This window comes from Pristiophorus japonicus, chromosome 30 (genome assembly GCF_044704955.1).
Source record: "Pristiophorus japonicus isolate sPriJap1 chromosome 30, sPriJap1.hap1, whole genome shotgun sequence".
Taxonomy (NCBI): domain Eukaryota; kingdom Metazoa; phylum Chordata; class Chondrichthyes; family Pristiophoridae; genus Pristiophorus; species Pristiophorus japonicus.
Genome location: NC_092006.1, coordinates 1,634,092 through 1,642,729, shown reverse-complemented (window position 1 = coordinate 1,642,729; position 8,638 = coordinate 1,634,092). Strand labels below are relative to the sequence as shown.

The following is an 8,638-nucleotide window of genomic DNA, read 5'->3' as shown; positions in this document are numbered from 1 at the left end:
TGAGCACATTTTATTAAAAGTATTTCATTGGCTGTGGGACGTCCTGAGGGGGTGAGAGGCGTGAGAACAATGGCAAGTCTTGCTTTCAAGGATGGAACCGCAGGCACGGTGGGCTGAAGGGCTGCCCCCAGTGCTGTGTGTGGTTGCCTGAATGCCTTGTGTCTCTAACCTGGCTGCCTGTTCAGTGGCGAATCCCTCGCTTTGCAAGCTGCCCCAGAAGTATTCCCCTCCCTCCTCCCACCTTTGCAACAAGGATGGGCGTGAATTTGACACAGTGGATGTGGGTCAGGAGCTGGGACTGTATAAAGTTGCACTCCGTCTCTCTGTCTCTCACACTCTCTCTCCCTCTGTGCACTGACGAGGGAAGGAAGGCCAGCAGCTTCTTGCAGAGTGACTGCAGCTTTCCTGAGTTTGAACCATGAGCAACGCATCCACCAGCATGAGGCTCAAGCTGCCTGTCCTCTGTCTCTTGCTCCAGCTCGCCCTCATAATTCTCTTCGCCGTCTTCGTCCGATATGACAGCGACACCGACCCCAAGGAGTGGTCCGCCAAGAAGGCGCAGCACAACGTGACGGACGGCGAGAACGAGTTCTACTTCAGGTATCCCAGTGAGTGACACACCCTTACCAAAAAAAAAAATTCAAAACTTTTCCAAAACTTTTGAAAAAAACTTTTCCAAAACTTTTCCAAAACTTTTCTGCTCCTCGCTGTCTCATTTGTCCGCCCCCTGGATTGGCGCTCGTCGCCTTCTGAAGAGGTTTAAAAACAAAATTAGTTTTGCACCACTGCTGGGGAAAGCGCGAATCAGAGCGGCGACGCCCCCCGTTGCCGAATAGCCCGCTCGCCCTCTGGCCACGGCGGGGTGAGCTCTGCAGCAGGAGGGCTGGGGATGATGGGCCAGGGGGGCCGACAGAGGGAAAAGAAAGGGCTTGCTGCCCAGTAACGGGAAATATAAGAGTAGTTTCCATGCCAGGTATAAAGGGGGAGAGAAAATGCTTTAAAATGTAGCTCAAGGTGGCAGAGGAGAGATTTGGCACACACTCTTCCACCGGCAGCAATTCCAACAGCTCGACAAGCTGCGCTAGTCTGGGCGCCAGATATTGCAATAGGTGCTCCCAACCGGGGTGCCGGATGGGAAATTGGATCCACATATACCCCACAGTGTCTCTGTGCTGTCCTGGGACATTCTGACTGGCCCCTGCCCTGAACAACACAACACTCTTGCCCTTCTCCAGCGCCTTACACAACCTCAGGATGTCCCAAAGCCCCCCACAGCCAATGAAGTACTTTTGGGGTGTGGTCACTGTTGTATTGTGGGAAACACGGCAGCTCAATTTGCGCACAGCAAGCTCCCACACACAGCGATGTGATAATGAGCCAGATCATCTGTTTTAGTGATGTTGGTTGAGGGATAAATATTGGCCCCAGGACACCGGGGAGAACTCCCCCTGCTCTTCTTCCAATAGTGGCCCCGGGATCTTTTACATCCACCCGAGAGGGCAGACGGGGCCTCGGTTTAATGTCTCATCTGAAAGAGGGCACCTCCGACAGTGCGGGGCTCCCTCAGTACCACCCCTCCGACAGCGCAGTGCGGTGCTCCCTCAGTACTGCCCCTCCGACACTGCGGCGCTCCCTCAGTACTGCCCCTCCGACAGTGCGGCGCTCCCTCAGTACTGCCCCTCTGACAGCGCAGTATGACGCTCCCTCAGTACTGTCCCTCCGACAACGCAGTGCGGCGCTCCCTCAGTACTGCCCCTCCGACAGCGCAGTGCGGTGCTCCCTCAGTACTGCCCCTCCGACAGCGCAGTGCGGTGCTCCCTCAGTACTGCCCCTCCGACAGCGCAGTACGGTGCTCCCTCAGTACTGCCCCTCCGACAGCGCAGTGCGGTGCTCCCTCAGTACTGGCACTGGGGAGTTTCAGTGTGGAATTTGTGCTCAAGTCTCTGGAGTGGGACTCGAATCCACGACCTTCTGAATCAGAGACAGACAGAGAGCGATAGAGACAGAGGCGAGAGACTTTGCTCCGGGTTATCAAGGTCTGTTGTTGTTTTTGTTTGCTCAGCTCTGAACCCAGTGGAATGTCAGTGGTGCTGGGTCGGAGGGTTTAACCTCACTTAGCAACGCAGGGCATCGCTGTCCATGAAAGATGAGGCGTGTTGGGTAGTCGGGGAGAAGAATAGCCACACAACAGTGTAGAAAGCGCAGGCATTAGACGGAGCAGAGATGCAATCTAATCCTCATCATAGACAGTCCCTCGGAATCGAGGAAGACTTGCTTCCACTCTTAACATGAGTTCTATATGTGGCTGAACAATCCAATACGAGAGCCACAGTCCCTGTCACAGGTGGGACAGACAGTGGTTGAGGGAAGGGGAGGGTGGGACTGGTTTGCCGCACGCTCCTTCCGCTGCCTGCGCTTGGTTTCTGCACGCTCTCGGCGACGAGACTCGAGGTGCTCAGCGCCCTCCCGGATGCACTTCCTCCACTTAGGGCGGACTGGTCTTTGGGCCCAGGGACTCCCAGGTGTCGGTGGGGATGTTGCACTTTATCAGGGAGGCTTTGAGGGTGGTCCCTTGTAACGTTTCCTCTGCCCACCTTTGGCCCGTTTGCCCGTGAAGGAGTTCCGAGTAGAGCGCTCGCTTTGGGAGTCTCGTGTCTGGGGGGCATGCGGACAATGTGGCCCTGCCCAGCGGAGCTGGTCGAGTGTGGTCAGTGCTTCGATGCTGGGGATGTTGGCCTGGTCGAGGACGCTAACGTTGGTGCGTCTGTCCTCCCGGGGGATTTGCAGGATCTTGCGGAGACATCGTTGGTGATATTTCTCCAGCGACTTGAGGTGTCTGCTGTACATGGTCCACGTCTCTGAGCCATACAGGAGGGCGGGTATCACTACAGCCCTGTAGACCATGAGCTTGGTGGTGGATTTGAGGGGCCTGGTCTTCAAACACTCTTTTCCTCAGGCGGCCGAAAGCTGCAATGGAGGCGGTGTTGGATCTTGTCGTCAATGCCTGCATGCGATCAGAATGTGTGAATGCTGATTGGGGATGGGCCGTCGATGGGGTGATGTGCTGCCTGGGTATCTATCGAGTATCTGTAACTGTGACCTGCCTTAAACACACAGCATCTCGTATTTACACAACTCCCCTCCGGAGTAAAACTGTGGATCCGTGCGCAGCATGCTCACCTCGGAGTCAGAACGTTGTGGGTTCGAGTCCCACTCCAGGGTCCTCAACACAAAAATCCAGGCTGACACTCCCACTGCAGTACTGAGGGAGTGCTGCACTGTCGGAGGGGCAGTACTGAGGGAGTGCCGCACTGTCGGAGGGGCAGTACTGAGGGAGTGCCGCACTGTTGGAGGGGCAGTACTGAGGGAGTGCCGCACTGTCGGAGGAGCAGTACTGAGGGAGCGCCGCACTGTCGGAGGGGCAGTACTGAGGGAGCGCCGCACTGTCGGAGGGGCAGTACTGAGGGAGTGCCGCACTGTCGGAGGGGCAGTACTGAGGGAGCGCCGCACTGTCGGAGGGGCGGTACTGAGGGAGCGCCGCACTGTCGGAGGGGCAGTACTGAGGGAGCGCCGCACTGTCGGAGGGGCAGTACTGAGGGAGCGCCGCACTGTCGGAGGGGCAGTACTGAGGGAGCGCCGCACTCTCGGAGGGGCATCTTTCGCATGAGACGTTAAACCAAGGCCCCGTCTGCCCTTTCAGGGGGTATAGGGGCTGGAGGGGGTTACAGAGATAGGGAGGGGTGTAGGGGGCTGGAGGGGGTTACAGAGATAGGGAGGGGTGTAGAGGGCTGGAGGAGGTTACAGAGATAGGGAGGGGTGTAGGGGCTGGAGGAGGTTACAGAGATAGGGAGGCGTGTAGGGGGCTGGAGGAGGTTACAGAGATAGGGAGGCGTGTAGGGGGCTGGAGGAGGTTACAGAGATAGGGAGGCGTGTAGGGGGCTGGAGGGGGTTACAGAGATAGGGAGGGGACGAGGGGTGATTTGAAAATAAGGTTGAAAATTCTATAATCGAGGCGTTGCCGGACCGGGAGCCAATGTAGGTCAGTGAGTACAGGGGGTAATGGGTGAGCGTGACTCGGTGCGAGTTAGGACACGGGGCAGTGAACACATGGGGTGATGGGTGAGTGGGACCCGGTGCGAGTTAGGACATGGGTCAGTGAGCACAGGGGGTGATGGGTGAGCGGGACTCGGTGCGAGTTAGGACACGGGGCAGTGAGCACAGGGGGTGATGGGTGAGTGGGACTGGGTGCGAGTTAGGACACGGGGCAGTGAGCACAGTGGGTGATGGGTGAGCGAGACTGGGTGTGAGTTAGGACACGGGGCAGTGAGCACAGGGGGTGATGGGTGAGTAGGACTGGGTGTGAGTTAGGACACGGGGCAGTGAGCACAGGGGGTGATGGGTGACTGGGACTGGGTGTGAGTTAGGACATGGGGCAGTGAGCACAGGGGGTGATGGGTGAGCGGGACTGGGTGTGAGTTAGGACACGGGGTCAGTGAGCACAGGGGGTGATGGGTGAGTGGGACTGGGTGTGAGTTAGGACACGGGGCAGCGAGCACAGGGGGTGATGGGTGCGTGGGACTGGGTGCGAGTTAGGACACGGGGCAGTGAGCACAGGAGGTGATGGGTGAGTGGGACTGGGTGCGAGTTAGAACACGGGTCAGTGAGCACAGGGGGTGATGGGTGAGTGGGACTGGGTGTGAGTTAGGACACGGGGTACAGGGGGTGATGGGTGAGTGGGACTGGGTGTGAGTTAGGACACGGGGTCAGTGAGCACAGGGGGTGATGGGTGAGTGGGACTGGGTGCGAGTTAGGACACGGGGCAGCGAGCACAGGGGGTGATGGGTGCGTGGGACTGGGTCCGAGTTAGGATACGGGGCAGTGAGCACAGGAGGTGATGGGTGAGTGGGACTGGGTGCGAGTTAGGACACGGGTCAGTGAGCACAGGAGGTGATGGGTGAGTGGGACTGGGTGTGAGTTAGGACACGGGTCAGTGAGCACAGGGGGTGATGGGTGAGTGGGACTGGGTGTGAGTTAGGACACGGGGTACAGGGGGTGATGGGTGAGTGGGACTGGGTGTGAGTTAGGACACGGGGTCAGTGAGCACAGGGGGTGATGGGTGAGTGGGACTGGGTGCGAGTTAGGACACGGGGCAGCGAGCACAGGGGGTGATGGGTGCGTGGGACTGGGTGCGAGTTAGGATACGGGGCAGTGAGCACAGGAGGTGATGGGTGAGTGGGACTGGGTGCGAGTTAGGACACGGGGTCAGTGAGCACAGTGGGTGATGGGTGAGTGGGACTGGGTGCGAGTTAGGACACGGGGTCAGTGAGCACAGGGGGTGATGGGTGAGTGGGACTGGGTGTGAGTTAGGACACGGGGTCAGTGAGCACAGTGGGTGATGGGTGAGTGGGACTGGGTGTGAGTTAGGACACGGGGGAAGCCCAGTGTTGGATGCCCCGATGGTTGCGAAGGGTGAAAGCGGGACAGGCTGGCCCGGAGAACATGCAGCACAAACTTCGAGAGCAGTTCCACACAGAGCCAGGAGCGGTGGGGGGCTGGGCCGACCTATTTTTTATTTGTTTGGCGTTATTGAAAATGCAGTTTGCCGTTGAGCGATAACACGACGTGACAATCAGAAGCGTGCCTCGAGCGAGGGTGTGTCTGTCTGGTGCAGCCATCATTTGCACTTTTAATTCGCTTGCAGAACCTTTAGCGCAGAGGAGAGACACCCGTCGATGTCGATATACCCGTTCCTAGGTTGCAGAACGCAGCCAGGCAGGTGGCTGGGCAGAATATCCGTCTGTTAAATGCAGGATCCTGACCAGGCACAAGTCAGGAGTGTGAGGGAACACTCCCCACTTGCCTGGGTGAGTTACAGCTCCAACAACACTCGAGAAGCTCGACACCATCCAGGACAAAGCAGCCGCTCGATGGGCCACGCTACCCACCACCTTCAACACTCACTCCCTCCACCACCGGCGCACCGTGGCTGCAGTGTGTACCGTCTACACCATGCACCGGGGCAACTCCCAAACCCACCACCTCTACCACATCATCATCATCAGAGGCAGTCCCTCGGAATCGGGGAAGACTTGCTTCCACTCTTAAACTGAGTCCTTAGGTGTCTGAACAGTCCAATACGAGAACCACAGTCCCTGTCACAGAGCGGGTGAGAGAGACAGAGACAGAGAGGGGGTGACAGAGACAGAGACAGAGAGGGGGTGAGAGAGACAGAGACAGAGAGGGGGTGAGAGAGACAGAGACAGAGATAGAGAGGGGGCGAGAGAGACAGAGACAGAGAGAGGGCGAGAGAGACAGAGACAGAGATAGAGAGGGGGCGAGAGAGACAGAGACAGAGAGGGGGTGAGAGAGACAGAGACAGAGACAGAGAGAGGGTGAGAGAGACAGAGACAGAGAGGGGGCGAGAGAGACAGAGACAGAGAGGGGGTGAGAGAGACAGAGACAGAGAGAGGGTGAGAGAGACAGAGACAGAGACAGAGAGGGGGTGAGAGAGACAGAGACAGAGACAGAGACAGAGAGGGGGTGAGAGAGACAGAGACAGAGAGAGTGTGAGAGAGACAGAGACAGAGAGGGGGCAAGAGACAGAGAGACATCGAGAGCGAGAGACAGAGCCACAGTCCCTGTCACAGGTGGGACAGACAGTGGTTGAGGGAAGGGGAGGGTGGGACTGGTTTGCCGCACGCTCCTTCCGCTGCCTGCGCTTGGTTTCTGCACGCTCTCGGCGACGAGACTCGAGGTGCTCAGTGTCCCTCCCGGATGCACTTCCTCCACTTAGGGCGGACTGGTCTTTGGGCCCAGGGACTCCCAGGTGTCGGTGGGGGATGTTGCACTTTATCAGGGAGGCTTCGATGCTGGGGATGTTGGCCTGGTCGAGGACGCTAACGTTGGTGCGTCTGTCCTCCCAGTGACCCGATCAGCTCCGCTGGGCAGGGCCACATAGTTCGCATGCCCCAGACGCGAGACTCCCGAAGCAAATGCTCTATGCAGAGCTCCTTCACGTTAAACGAACCAAGGATGGCCAGCAGAACCGTTACAGGGACCACCCTCAAAGCCTCCCTGATAAAGTGCAACATCCCCACCAACACCTGGGAGTCCCTGGGCCCAAAGACCAGTCCGCCCTAAGTGGAGAAAGTACCCCCCACCCCCCACTCCAGCCGCACCCCCTCCCTTCCCCAGCTGACGGGAAGCTATTTGACTGCAGAAGGCATCGCGCAGAACCCGAAGCCTCGCTGAATAGCGAGCGGAAGTCGATTTCGTTGCTCCCCCTTGTCGCCCCCTCCCCTCGCGCGCGCGCGCACACACTCCGTCTCGCCAGGAGACGGTATAGCTAGCATCTCCGGCTGGGAACTTTCTCACTCTCCCCGCACCCCGCCCCCGCTGTCAATCTCCGTGCCACCCCCGGGGCGGGCAGGCGAGGGCACTGCCTGACTCCCGGAACTGCTTCGGGCACCTTTCACTTATATCCAAATGAGGGAACATGTCCCTCAACCAACATCACCAAGGAGCAGATTATCTGGGTCATTATCACATCGCTGTGTGTGGGATCTTGCTGTGCACAAATTGGCGTTTCCCAGATTACAACAGTGAGCACACTCCAATAGTTCTCCATTGGCTGTGAGGCTCTCTGGGACGTCCCGATGGGTGAGAGACGTTGGAGAAATACAAGTCTGTCTGCTTCAAACATGTTCTGGTTTGTGTCTAATTATCTCTAGATTCAATCTCTGATCAAAGGCACTCGAGGCATTTATATTAACTCCTCACTGTCCCCTTGAGTTGAGTAAACTTTCTCCTCTTGTGTTTCCCCTCCCCCTCCCTCCCTCACTCTCTCCCTCTCTCCCTCCCTCACTCTCTCCCTCCCCCTCACTCTCTCTCCCCTCCCTCCCTCACTCTCTCCCTCCCTCACTCTCCCCTCACTCACTCACTCTCTCCCCTCACTCACTCACTCTCTCCCCTCACTCACTCACTCTCTCCCTCACTCACTCACTCTCTCCCCTCACTCACTCACTCTCTCCCCTCACTCACTCACTCTCTCCCCTCACTCACTCACTCTCTCCCCTCACTCACTCTCTCCCCCTCATCCCCTCACTCTCTCCTTCCCTCTCTCCTTCCCTCTCTCCTTCCCTCTCTCCTTCCCTCTCTCCTTCCCTCTCTCCTTCCCTCACTCTCTCCCTCCCACCCCTCTCTCCCTCACTCTCTCCTTCCCACCCCTCCCTCCCTCTCTCCCTCACTCCCTCTCTCCCTCACTCCCTCTCTCCCTCACTCCCTCACTCCCTCTCTCCCTCTCTCCCTTATTCCCTCACTCCCTCCCTCTCTCCCTCCCTCACTCTCTCCCTCCCTCACTCTCTCCCTCCCTCACTCTATCTCTCTCCCACCCTCACTCCTCCCACTCCTCCCTCACTCTCTCACTCACTCACTCACTCTCTCCCCCTCACTCACTCACTCACTCTCTCCCCCTCACTCACTCACTCTCTCCCCCTCACTCACTCACTCTCTCCCCCTCACTCACTCACTCTCTCCCCCTCACTCACTCACTCTCTCCCCCTCACTCACTCACTCTCTCCCCCTCACTCACTCACTCTCTCCCCCTCACTCACTCACTCTCTCCCCCTCACTCACTCAC

General features: G+C 58.1%; 1 protein-coding gene across 1 annotated transcript in view; it reads left to right on the top strand.

Moving 5' to 3' along the window:
- The first annotated feature begins 513 nt into the window (after positions 1-513).
- Positions 514-8,638, top strand: part of LOC139240232 (ammonium transporter Rh type B-like) — a 38,090-nt gene continuing 29,965 nt past the window's right edge. Inside the window, 1 exon segment of the mRNA XM_070868713.1 lies at positions 514-608. The gene's annotated coding sequence lies outside the window, so the exon portion shown is untranslated.